We start from the raw sequence: 13579 nt of genomic DNA, 5'->3' as shown, positions 1-13579 counted from the left end.
TAAAGATTGCAAGGCCCTCTTAAAGGAGACCGGCAACCCATCACAATTAAAGGAACAGTTCCACTCTTTGTACAGCGATGCCGGTGATACCAATGAAAAAGATGTAATTGACAAATGCAGGTATCTAAATGTAACCTTATACAGCGATGCCGATCGTACACAGGGAAGTGATGTAATTGACAAATGCGAATTTGTAAAGCCAACTAACAATATCGAGTCGGGCGATTGCGGTCAGAGCCAATGTATTATGAATGCAAATGAAGAAATGATGTGCGATGTCGGGTTCTACATGTACACCGACAAAACCAAGGGCAACCTCCCGTGGGAAGCACCCAGGTCCAGCGGGCTACCCGATCATGTAGCCTGCGCCTCGGGTACCAATGTGATGCCCCAGGGAGCGTGGCCACACACTGAGGGAGCACACCCACTGCAGGGCCAGCAATCAATGGACGACACAGGCACCACTACTGGTACCCTGCCCCAGATCGGCCCTACCCCACTGGACACCAGGCCCAGCACTGGGAGCAAGAGGCCAGCACCCTCCAGCCCTCCCAACGGGACTTGGGATGACCAGACTCCCACCACCGCTGAAGGGCAGCAGGGAGACTCTGCGGCCCTCAAAGGAGGACAGGGAGACTACACATTCCTGGGGCTCTGCCCACCACTAGGCAGCAGCAAAGGCCCTGAGACAGAGCCAGGTGAGCGATCCGAGCCCACCCAGCTGGCAGGGGCACAGACCGGTTGCTCCGGAACAAGCGTCCTCACCCACCTGCACCCACACCCCAGGGGAAAGACTAATACCATGTATGTACCTTACCTGTAAAATGTACTTGTTCCACTACTGCTGAACCCAAAAACAGTGATTATAACTAGTCCTATTCTTTGTTCTCTGTACGTGTACGCCAATGCAGATGTTGAGCCACACACATGGTCTATGTATGGGGGGAGGGGGGGAGGGGGATGTATGTAGCCATGGACACACATGGATCACACCCAGAATCCACACAACCCTCACCGCAACTTCCAACCGTCCACAGCTGACCATTTCCCAATGTCGCGGCAATAAGGACTGAGGGGTCCACAGGGAGAGAGCTAAACTAAAGCAAGGTGCAAGGGCTTTGGGCACTCAAGTTGAGGGCCAGAGCACACAATGCAAAGGCCAATGGCACAAGATTTAGGGGAGAGTGATGTTATGTATGTTAATGTATGTACTGTAACATTAGACCACTGAATGTATCGTCACACTGAATACACTATACCTGTACCACCAGAGGGTGCTACTGGTGGAGACCTAAGGGTCTCCTGCACACTGCAGGTAACCAGGTATAAAAGGGCCCACCTTACTGTACCCTCACTCAGGAGCTGCAATACATGGACTAAGGTTCAAGTACAATACCTTACCTCATGGAGTCATTACTAGAGTGCTCACAGACATAACAGGAACGCCATTTAATTTGACTTTTTTCATCATGGGAGGACTGTTTGTGGAGAGGGTGTGCATCCCACACACTGCTCCCTCGGGCTGAGTTGCCTCTCTAGCTTGTCCTTTGTGATCCGCGCTGGATCGGGACTCTTCTGCCGACTCCACTGCCACGCGGTGAGTCGCAGTACGTTTGTACATTCGCTGGAGGTGGCCCCTTGCTCTGCAGCTTTTGCAGGCATCGTCTTTAAATCGACATTGATGGGCCCCACGATTACCCTCGCAACACCAGCATTGTGTTAATGATTTCGCATTTACATCCCTTGGCGGCCTAGCTGCAGCAGGCATGTAGGCTCTGCTCCGTACAGGTCTTATTAGTTCAACAGTTCTGCCTGCAATCGGTGTTATTTTATGTACAGTACTTGCCAGTGAGCTCCGATTCTCGTAGGAAGTCATCTGTATGGTATCGCGAATTAGTTCTGTCAGCTCATCGTATGTCTTATCCTTGGTCTTCGTGGGTGCCAGCAAGTCCCTGATGAGACGGTAGACCTCGGGCTCACAACTGGTCAGCAGTATAGCCCTGCGCTTCTCCGCCAATGTGTCCGTCTCCCCTGCCAGGTCGTTTGCCACGAAATATAGCTCGAGCCTTTTTGTGTGGCATCCCAATCATCACCCTCTGCGTTTAGTGTGCCAAAGGTAGCCATAATCACGTGAAAGCCCGTATTCTCGTCGCCAATTACCATCGAATAACTCCACGGGGCCTTGTACTGTGAGTAAGAGCTGTGTGACTTCGGTCCATTCAATACGACTGTAAAGTGAGGGGCAGCATGGCTGGCTGCCTTTTATATGCCCCTGCACACCAGGGCAGGAAACCCCTGGGGCCTCCAACAGCAGCGCCCTCAGGTGGTACATCGTACATAGTTACAGAGTGAATACAAAGAGTTTGCATACATGACACTGATCATGTGTGGTCAGTGCTTCGATGCTGGGGATGTTGGCCTGGTTGAGGAGGCTAATGTTGGTGCGTCTGTCCTTCCAGGGGATTTGCAGGATCTTGCGGAGACATCGTTGGTGGTATTTCTCCAGTGACTTGAGGTGTCTACTGCACATGGTCCATGTCTCTGAGCCATACAGGAGGGCGGGTATTACTACAGCCCTGCAGACCATGAGCTTGGTGGTAGATTTGAGGGCCTGGTCTTCAAACACTCTTTTCCTCAGGCGGCTGAAGGCTGCACTGGCGCACTGGAGGCGGGGTTGGATCTCATCATCAATACCTGCTCTTGTTGATAAGAGGCTCCCGAGATAGGGGAAGTGGTCCACGTTGTCCAGGGCTGCGCCGTGGAGCTTGATGACTGGGGGGCAGTGCTGTGCAGCAAGGACAGGCTGGTGGAGGGCCTTTGTCTTACGGATGTTTAGTGTAAGGCCTATGCTTTCGTATGCCTCGGTGAAAACGTCAACTATATCCTGGAGTTCAGCCTCAGAATGTGCGCAGACACAGGCATTGTCCGCATACTGCAGCTCGACAACAGAGGTTGGGGTGATCTTGGACCTGGCCTAGAGACGGCAAACGTTGAACAGGTTCCCACTGGTTCCGTAGTTTAGTTCCACTCCAGCAGGGAGCTTGTTGACTGTGAGGTGGAGCATGGCAAATGAGGAAGATTGAGAAGAGGGTTGGGGCAATGACAGAGCCCTGTTTGACCCCGGTCTGGACATGGATTGGGTCTGTAATGGATCCGTTGGTAAGGATCACGGCCTGCATGTCATCGTGGAGCAGGCGAAGGATGTTGACAAACTTTTGGGGACATCTGAAACGGAGGAGGATGCTCCATAGACCCTCATGGTTGACAGTGTCAAAGGCCTTTGTTAGGACGAAGAAGGCCATTATAAGGGCTAGTGTTGTGCCCTGTGTGTGGTGTGTGTGTGTGTGTGTGTGTGTGTGTGTGTGGTATGTGAGAGTGTGTGTGGTGTGTAAGTGTGTGTGTGGTGTGTGCAAGTGAGAGTGCGAGCGAGTGTACGAGCATGCGAACGTGCGTGTGTGGTGTGTGTGAGTGAGTGTGTGCACGGTGTGTGAGTGAGTGAGTGAGTGTGTGTGTGTGTATGTGTGTGTTTGTGGGTGTGTGTGTGTGTGTGGTGTGTGTGTGTGTGTGTGTGTGTGTGTGAGAGAGAGTGTGTGTGTGAGAGTGTGTATGGTGTGTGAGAGTGCGTGTGGTGTGTGAGAGTGAGTGTGTGTGTGTGCGGTATGTGTGTGTGTACATGGTGTGTGCAGTGTACGAGTGAGTGTGCGAGCGTGCGAGTGAGCGAGCGTGCTTGTGTTGTGTGTGTGAGGTGAGTGTGTGCGCAGTGTGTGAGTGAGTGAGTGAGTGTGTGTGTTTGTTGGGGGTGTGTATGTGTGCGTGTTGTCTGTGTGTGGGGGTGTGTGTGTTGGTGAGTGTGTGTGTGTTGGGGGTGTGTGCTGGGGGTGTGTGTTGGGGGTGTGTGTGTTAGGGATGTGTGTGTTGGGGGTGTGTGTGTTGGGGATGTGTGTGTTGGGTGTGTGTGTGTGTGTGTGTGTGTGTTGGGGATGTGTGTGTTGGGGGTGTGTGTGTTGGGGATGTGTGTGTTGGGTGTGTGTGTGTGTGTGTGTTGGGGGTGTGTGTGTTAGGGATGTGTGTGTTGGGGGTGTGTGTGTGTGTTGGGTGTGTGTGTGTGTGTGTGTGTTGGGGATGTGTGTGTTGGGGGTGTGTGTGTTGGGGGTGTGTGTGATGGGGGTGTGTGTGTTGGGGATGTGTGTGTTGGGTGTGTGTGTGTGTGTGTTGGGGGGGTGTGTGTTGGGGATGTGTGTGTTGGGGGTGTGTGTGTTGGGGGTGTGTGTGTGTGTGTTGGGGGTGTGTGTGTTGGAGGGGTGTGTGTTGGGGGGGTGTGTGTTGGGGGGGTGTGTGTGTGTTGGGGGTGTGTATGTGTGTATGTTGGGGATGTGTGTGTTGGGGGGTGTGTGTTGGGGGTGTGTGTGTGTTGGGGGTGTGTGTGTGTTGGGTGTGTGTGTTGGGTGTGTGTGCGTGTTGCGGGTGTGTGCGTGTGTTGGGTGTGTGTGTTGGGGGTGTGTGTGTGTGCGGTGTGTGTGAGTCTGTGAGTGTGTGTAAATGCTTCTCTTTCATGCACTACATTGATGGAAGGCCAGCACTGTCGGCAACATGCGCTCTGTAACTATATTGCAAATCTCTACACAGCCATTGTGAAACTTTCCCACAGAAAATAATTTATGTCCAAGAACTTTATAACTCATCTGTAGAATGAAATGGCTACCATTGATACCAGAATGCATTGGGTGAGGGAAAAGCAATAATAAACTTCCCGGTGGAAGAATTTCAATTTACGTAGCGCCTTATCAGATCCTTAGAAAGTTCTAAAGGGTTTCACAGGAGGTTAAACAGTGTGGAAGCACAGACACTGTTGTAATGTAGGCAAAAGACGTAATGTCACAGACAGGACTTTGGCACAACACCACATGGTGCTCAGATACTGGGAGAAGATTGTAACTCGGAGCGGGTTTGTGGCTGAATGCTGCTCAGAGGAGTTAATTTCCACCCCGCCATCATTAGCAGGGAGCCTTTGACCATTTTAACTGTTGTGTGTCATTTAAATGCTACCTGTCCATTTCCCGACCAAAACAAGACAGAGAGAGGCCTGGGCGCTAGCCAGCAGGGGCAGATTGGGCGGCTCTTGGCAATCTGTCTGCTTGCAAGGGAGAAAGTTTCAGGAGAACGTAAGAATGAGGAGCAAGAGTTGGCCATTCGGCCCCTCGAGCCTGCTCCGCCATTCAATAAGATCATGACTGATCATCGACCTCAACTCCACTTTCCCTTGATTCCCTTAATATCCAAAAATCTATCGATCTCAGCCTTGAATATACTCAACGACTGAGCCTCCACAGCTCTCTGGGATAGAGAATTCCAAAGATTCACCACCCTCTGAGTGAAGAAGTTTCTCCTCATCTCAGTCCTAAATGGCCGACCCCTTATCCTGAGACTGTGACCCCTGGTTTATCTCCCCAGCCCGGGGGAAACATGCTCCCTGCATCTACCCTGTCAATCCCTGTAAAAAAAATGTATGTTTCAATGTTTCAATGAGATCACCTCTCATTCTTAATTCTAGAGAATATCTTCCAAGTCTACTCAATCTCTCCTCATAGGACAATCCCCCCATCCCAGGAATCAGTCTGGTGAACCTTCGCTGCACTCCCTCTGTCATATATTCAACCAGCAATGTAACCCATGTATAATCTGACCTAAGTTGTACACTGTGAGAACAATGACCACTAGGTGGTGAACTTGTGGGAGACACTCCTAACCTGGACCTTCAGGTATAAAAGGGGAAGCTCCACCCACTTCCTGCACTTGAGTGCTAAGGAATAAAGGACAGGTCACAGACTGACCTTCTCTCAAGCATGGGCCTCGTGTGCATTTATACTGCATAGTAAGGACGTATCAATGGCGACGAGAAACTGGGATTTAAACCATGCGAGCATGGCCACTAGCAGAACAGACAAGAGGTACTGTGTTAAGGAATGGTTGGGTCAGAGATTCAACATTATTAAAGCAGCACACAGTTCTCCAGGCAGACAAGGGCAGTCGGGCATGCCCCAACATGTAGTCGAACCCAGAGGGGGAGTTCGACAGAGACAATGGTAAGCTTAACAGCGATTCACGCCATTGCAAGGGACAATGCGGCCAGTAATGGGGCCATCAACACCTGTTAATGGCGCAATCAAGGACAATAACAGGGGCAGTCAGGGACGATCGACTGGCAAGGGACCTTTTGTTTCCAACAGCAGCTCATGTTGGAGGTGTGGAGGCATACATTCAGCCGGAGTTTGCAGAGATGAGCAAAATACCTGCAGAAATTGCCGAAATGAACGCTGGGGGAAATCGCTGGAAGCTGAAGTTCAGCGAGTTCATGTGGAGCACGTATACAGTTCATACACCAGGACGCCACCGATAATGATGAAAGTGCTCCTCAATGGCATCCCAGTATCAATGGAGTTAGACACGGGGGCCAGCCAGTCCCTGATGGGTATCAAACAGTTCAAAAGGTTGTGGGCATCCAAGGCCAGGAAGCCAAAATTATCGCCGATTGACGCACAGCTACGGACTTACACAAAGCAGATCATTCCGGTGCTAGGCAGCGCCACGGTAGTCGTGACCCACAAAGATTCGGAGAACAGCTTGCCACTCTGAATTGTCCCAGGGGACGGTCCCGCACTACTGGGGAGGAGTTGGCTTGCTGTCATGAACTGGAAATGGGGCGATGTCAATGCAATTTCCTCTGTGGAGCGAGTATCATGCTCACAGATCCTGGACAAATTTGACTCATTATTTCAACCCGGCATTGGCACTTTCATGGGGGCCAAGGTAGTGATTCACATAAACCCGGACGCCAGACCAGTACACCACAAGGCCAGAGCGGTGCCGTACGTGATGCGGGAAAAGATAGAAGGCGAATTGGACCGCCTGCTGAGGGAAGGCATCATCTCGCCAGTCGAATTCAGTAACTGGGCGAGCCCGATCGTGCCGGTGCTCAAGGCGGATGGGTCGGTCAGGATATGTGGTGATTACAAGGCCACCATCAATCAGGTGTCACTCCAAGACCAGTACCCGCTACCGAGAGCGGAGGACCTCTTTGTGACGCTATCCGGTGGCAAACTTTTTTCAAAATTGGACCTGACCTCAGCTTACATGACCCAGGAGCTGGCGAGTGAGTCGAAGAAGCTGACCACCATTACCACACACAACGGGTTGTTTGAGTACAACAGATGTCCGTTCGGGATTCGCTCGGCCGCCGCGATCTTCCAACGAAATATGGAAAGTCTCCTCAAGTCGATTCCAGGGACGGTGGTTTTTCAGGACAACATCCTCATTACAGGTTACGATACTGAAGAACACCTCCACAACCTGGAGGAGGTGCTACGCAGACTGGACCGGGTAGGGCTGTGACTGAAAAAGGCGAAGTGCGTCTTCCTAGCTCCAGAGGTAGAATTCCTGGGGATGAGGGTAGCAGCAGACGGGATCAGCCCTATTGCGTCCAAGACGGAAGCGATCCAGAGAGCACCCAGACCCCGTAATACGACGGAGCTGCGTTCGTTCCTGAGGCTCCTGAACTATTTTGGGAACTTTCTTCCCAAATTGAGCACGCTGCTAGAGCCGCTACACGTGCTCCTACGCAAAGGTCGTGATTGGGTCTGGGGGGACAGCCAGGAAAGGGCTTTTAATAGAGCACGCAATTTGTTATGTTCCAACAATCTGTTAACACTATATGACCCGTGCAAGAAACTTGTGTTAACGTGCGATGCGTCGTCCTATGGGGTCGGGTGTGTGTTGCAGCATGTCAATGCCAAGGGTCAGTTACAGACGGTAGCTTATGCCTCCAGAAGTCTGTCCCAGGCAGAAAGGGGCTACGGGATGGTAGAAAAGGAGGCGCTCGCATGTGTATATGTGGTAAAGAAAATGCACCAGTACCTGTTTGGCAGGAATTTTGAGCTGGAGACAGATCACAAACGTCCAACGTACCTTTTGGCCGACAACAAGGCCATAAATGCAAACGCATCGGCCCGCATACAGAGGTGAGCACTCACATTAGCTGCCTATGACTACACAATTCGGCACAGACCGGGCACCGAAAACTGCGCCGATGCACTCAGCAGGCTCCCACTAGCCACCACTGAGGGGGCTACCGAGCATGCTGCTGAGATGGTCATGGCTGTTGAAGCTTTCGGAAGCGAAGGCTCACCCGTGACAGCCCGTCAGATTAAAGTCTGGACAAATAGAGACCCGCTATTGTCTCTAGTCAAGAAATGTGTCCTGAATGGGGACTGGGCAGCCACGTACAGGGCATGCCCTGAGGAATTTAAACCATTTCACAGGCGCAGGGATGAACTCTCGATTCAGGCTGATTGCCTACTGTGGGGAAACTGCGTAGTCATGCCCCAGATGGGCAGAGAGATGTTCATCAGAGAACTCCACAATGAGCACCCGGGCATTGTCATAATGAAGGCAATTGCCAGGTCACACGTTTGGTAGCCAGGGATAGACGCAGATCTGGAACTTTGTGTTCGCAAGTGCAACACGTGTGCCCAGCTGGGCAATGCGCCCAGGGAAGCCCCCCTGAGCCCCTGGCCATGGCCCGCCAAGCCTTGGTCATGTATCCATGTGGACTACACAGGTCCTTTCATGGGGAAATATGTTTTTGGTTGTAGTAGACGCCTACTCCAAATGGATCGAGTGTAACATTTTAAATTCAAGCACATCCTCTGCCACGGTAGAAAGTCTACGGGCAATGTTCGCCGCCCACGGTCTACCGGACATCTTGGTCAGTGACAATGGCCCGTGCTTCACAAGCACTGAATTCCAGGACTTCATGGCAGGCAATGGAATTAACCATGTTAGAACGGCACCGTTCAAGCCGGCCTCAAACGGCCAGGCAGAACGAGCAGTGCAGATAATCAAACAGGGGATGCTCAGAATCCAAGGGGGTTCCCTACAAACCCGCTTATCACGCCTCCTGTTGGCCTATAGATCCCGACCACACTCGCTCACAGGGGTTCCACCCGCAGAGCTGCTAATGAAAAGGATGCTCAAAACCCGGTTATCCCTTATACACCCCACCATGAAAGAAATTGTCGAGAGCAGGCCCCAGTCACAATATGACTACCAAGACAGGAATGCGAGGGCGCGATGTATTGATGTAAATGACCCTGTTTTTGTCCTCAACTACACTGCAGGGCCCAAATGGCTCGCAGGCACTGTGATTGCCAAAGAGGGAAATAGGATTCTGGTAGTTAAACTTACCAATGGACAAATCTGCCGCAAACATGTGAATCCAACAAAAATTTGAGGTTCAGCAACCCCATAGAAGAAGCAGAGGAAGAACACGATATAGAGTTCACTCCTCCACAGGTGACCAAACACAGGGACCAAAGGGAGGGGAGTCCAGTCACTGTGGGCAGTCCGGACAGGCCTGAGGCACCGCAAACAGCAGACACTCAGGTCAGCGCCCAACAACCGGAGCCCCAACTCAGGCGCTCTACAAGAGAATGTAAACCACCAGATAGACTCAACCTGTGATACCAATAAGACTTTGGGGGGGGAGGTGATGTCATGTATTCAACCAGCATTGTAACCCATGTATAATCTGACCTAAGTTGTACACTGTGAGAACAATGACCACTAGGTGGCGAACTTGTGGGAGACACTCCTAACCTGGACCTTCAGATATAAAAGGGGAAGCTCCACCCACCTTCATCACTTGAGTGCTAAGGAATAAAGGACAGGTCACAGACTGACCTTCTCTCAAGCATGGGCCTCGTGTGCATTTATACTGTGTAGTAAGGACGGATCACCCTCTATGACCAAAACTGTACGTAATACTCCAGGTGCGGTCTCACCAGGGCCCTATATAATTGCAGTAATACATTACTCTTATATTCCAATCGTTTTGTAATAAAGGATAAAAAAAGATTGTCTTTCCTAATTGCTTGCTGTACCTGCATGTTAACTTTGTGATTGGTGTACACGGACACTCAGGTCCCTCTGAACACCAACATTTCCCAATCTCTCACCATTTAAAAAATATTCTGCTTTTCCTATAAAAATGGATAACTTCAAATGTCCCCACATTTTGTTCATCTGCCATGTTATTGCCCACTCACTTAACCTGTCTCTGACCCTTCGCAGTCTCTTTGCATCCTCCCCGCAACTTACATTCACACCGAACTTGGATATATTACACTCGGCCCCTTCATCTAAGTCATTATTTTAGATTGTAAATAGCTGAGGCCCCAGCACTGATCCCTGTGGCACTCCATTAGTTACAGCCTGCCAACCCGAAAATGACCCGTTTATCCTGACTCTCTGTTTTCTGTCATTAACCAATCCTCAAACCATGCTAGTATATTACCCCCAAATTTGTGTGGCATTTTATCGAATACTTCCTGAAAATTCAATTACACCACATCCACTGATTTCCTCCTTATCTACCCTGCTACTTACAACCTCAAAAAACTCTATAACAAATTTGTCAAACATGATTTCCCTTTCATAAATCCATGTTGACTCTGCCCAAACATTAAGATTTTCGAAGTGCCCTGTTACCACATCCCTTATAATAGATTCCAGCATTTTCTCTACTGCCGGTGTCCGGCTATTTGTCCTATATTTCCTGTTGTCTTGCTTCCTCCTTTCTTCAATAGCGAGGTTATATTCAAATCCGCTGGGACCTTTCCAGAATCTAGGGAATTCTGGAAGTTCAAACCAATGCATCCACTATCTCTAAAGCCAGCTTTTGTAAAAACCCTTGGATATAGGCCATGAGGTCCAAGGGGTGAGTTGGATAGAGAACTGGTTGGCAGACAGGAAGCAGAGAGTCGGGATCAACAGGACCTTTTCAGAATGGCAGGCAGTGACTAGTGGGGTGCCGCAGGGTTCAGTGCTGGGACCCCAGCTATTTACAATATACATTAATGATTTAGATGAAGGAATTGAGTGTAATATCTCCAATTTTGCAGATGACACTAAACTGGGTGGTGGTGTGAGCTGTGAGGAAGATGCTACGAGGCTGCAGGGTGACTTGGACAGGTTAGGTGAGTGGGCAAATGCATGGCAGATGCAGTATAATGTGGATAAATGTGAGGAAGGCAGAATATTATCTGAATGGTGACACATTAGTAAAAGGGGAGGTGCAATGAGACCAGGGTGTCATGGTACATCAGTCATTGAAAGTTGGCATGCAGGTACAGCAGGCAGTGAAGAAGGCAAATGGCATGTTGACCTTCATAGCTAGGGGATTTGAGTATAGGAGCAGGGAGGTCTTACTGCAGTTGTACAGGGCCTTGGTGAGGCCTCACCTGGAATATTGTGTTCAGTTTTGGTCTCCTAATCTGAGGAGGGACGTTCTTGCTATTGAGGGAGTGCAGCGAAGGTTCACCAGACTGATTCCCGGGATGGTGCGACTGACATATGAAGAAAGACTGGATCGACTAGGCTTATACTCACTGGAGTTTAGAAGAATGAGAGGGGATCTCATAGAAACATATAAAATTCTGACGAGATTGGACAGGTTAGATGCAGGAAGAATGTTCCCGATGTTGGGGAAGTCCAGAACCAGGGGTCACAGTCTAAGGATAAGAGGTAAGCCATTTAGGACCGAGATGAGGAGAAACTTCTTCACTCAGAGAGTTGTTAACCTGTGGAATTCTCTGCCGCAGAGAGTTGTTGATGCCAGTTCATTGGATATATTAAAGAGGGAGTTAGATATGGCCCTTACGGCTAAAGGGATCAAGGGGTATGGAGAGAAAGCAGGAAAAGGGTACTGAGGGAATGATCAGCCATGATCTTATTGAATGGTGGTGCAGGCTCGAAGGGCCGAATGGCCTACTCCTGCACCTATTTATATGTTTCTATGTTTCACCATTCATTTCACCAGTTCTATTTCTTTATTAACACTAATTTCCTACAGTTCCTCTTCTCAATGGACCCTTGATTCTCCACTATTTCTGGAATGTTTTTTGTGTCTTCTTCTGTGAAGACAGGTACAAAGGGGCTGAGATTCACCTCCGCAGGAAACGGGGCGCACCTGCTGGTTTTGATGTGTTTTGACCCATCCCGCGAAAATCAGCACTTGGTAATTTTTTTCGAGTGGGGCGGAAGTCGGTCTCAATGGGGGACCGCCGATGTCAGTCATTAACGTCGGGCTGGTGACATCATCGCGCTGGCGCGTCACCAGCCTCTCCCCATCACTTAAAGGGGAGGGCCGCTGCGTTTATTTTAGTTCAGTCCACTGGGCCACCAGGGAGGGTTTTGGCTGGGCTAGTGGCCTGGCAACCAAGACAGAAAAAGCTGTCGGGGGCAACGAGCGACAGCCGGAAAACGTTCTCCGCTGAATTTCGCTTCCGGGGCGGGACATCGGCAGTGCATGCTCTGATGACGCACTTAGGAGACTTTAGCAGCAGCGGCAGGGGATATGGTCACAGCTGGCAAAACGCATGAGAGCAACTGCGCGAATGGCAGCCATTGCACAAAAGATCGGCGGCCATTTCACAACGAGCCCTGGCCACCAAGTCTTAGCGGATTGGAAAATTTCGCCCCCAAAGTATTTGTTTAATTTTTCTGCCATTTCCTTATTCCCCATTATAATTTCTCCTGTCTCAGCCTGTAAGGGACCTGTTAAATATGTAAACTTGTATTTACTCTGTACAGCCACCAGAGGGCTCATCCCCTGGAGTCCCAAGGGATCACACATTCCTTGGGAGCACAGGTATTTAAGGAGGTCTCACAGGTTGGAGAGGGACTCCGGAGACCTGCAATAAAAGACTAAGGTCACACTTTACTTTGAGCTCACAGTGTTCAGTCTGACTCTTTCTCCATACACTACAACTGACGACAAGATACAGATAGCGAACCCAAAGATGCAGAGAACAGTGAGCATCCTGGAGAAATTCTCGAAGGGAGATGATTGGGAAACTTTTGTGGAGCGACTCGACCAATACTTCGTGGATAACGAGCTGGATGGGGAAGAGAGTGCTGCCAAACGAAGGGCGATCCTCCTCACCGTCTGTGGGGCACCAACGTACGGCCTCATGAAGAATCTGCTCACTCCAGCAAAACCCACGGAGAAATCGTACGATGATTTGTACACACTGGTCCGAGAGCATTTGAACCCAAAGGAAACGTTCTGATGGCGAGGTACCGGTTCTACACCTACAAAAGGTCTGAAGGCCAGTAAGTGACGAAGTATGACGATGAGCTAAGACGCCTTGCAGGACATTGCGAATTTGAAGGACATAGAAACATAGAAACATAGAAAATAGGTGCAGGAGTAGGCCATTCGGCCCTTCGAGCCTGCACCGCCATTCAATAAGATCATGACTAATCATTCACCTCAGTACCCCTTTCCTGCTTTCTCTCCATACCCCTTGATCCCTTTAGCTGTAAGGGCCATATCTAACTCCCTCTTGAATATAACCAATGAATTGGCATTAACAACTCTTTGCGATAGGGAATTCCACAGATTAACAACTCTCTGAGTGAAGAAGTTTCTCCTCATCTCAGTCATAAATGGCTTACCCCTTATCCTCAGACTGTGTCCCCTGGTTCTGGACTTTCCCAACATCGGGAACATTCTTCCTGCATC

This window comes from Pristiophorus japonicus, chromosome 14 (assembly GCF_044704955.1).
Source record: "Pristiophorus japonicus isolate sPriJap1 chromosome 14, sPriJap1.hap1, whole genome shotgun sequence".
Taxonomy (NCBI): Eukaryota; Metazoa; Chordata; class Chondrichthyes; family Pristiophoridae; genus Pristiophorus; species Pristiophorus japonicus.
This window is presented reverse-complemented; position numbering follows the sequence as displayed.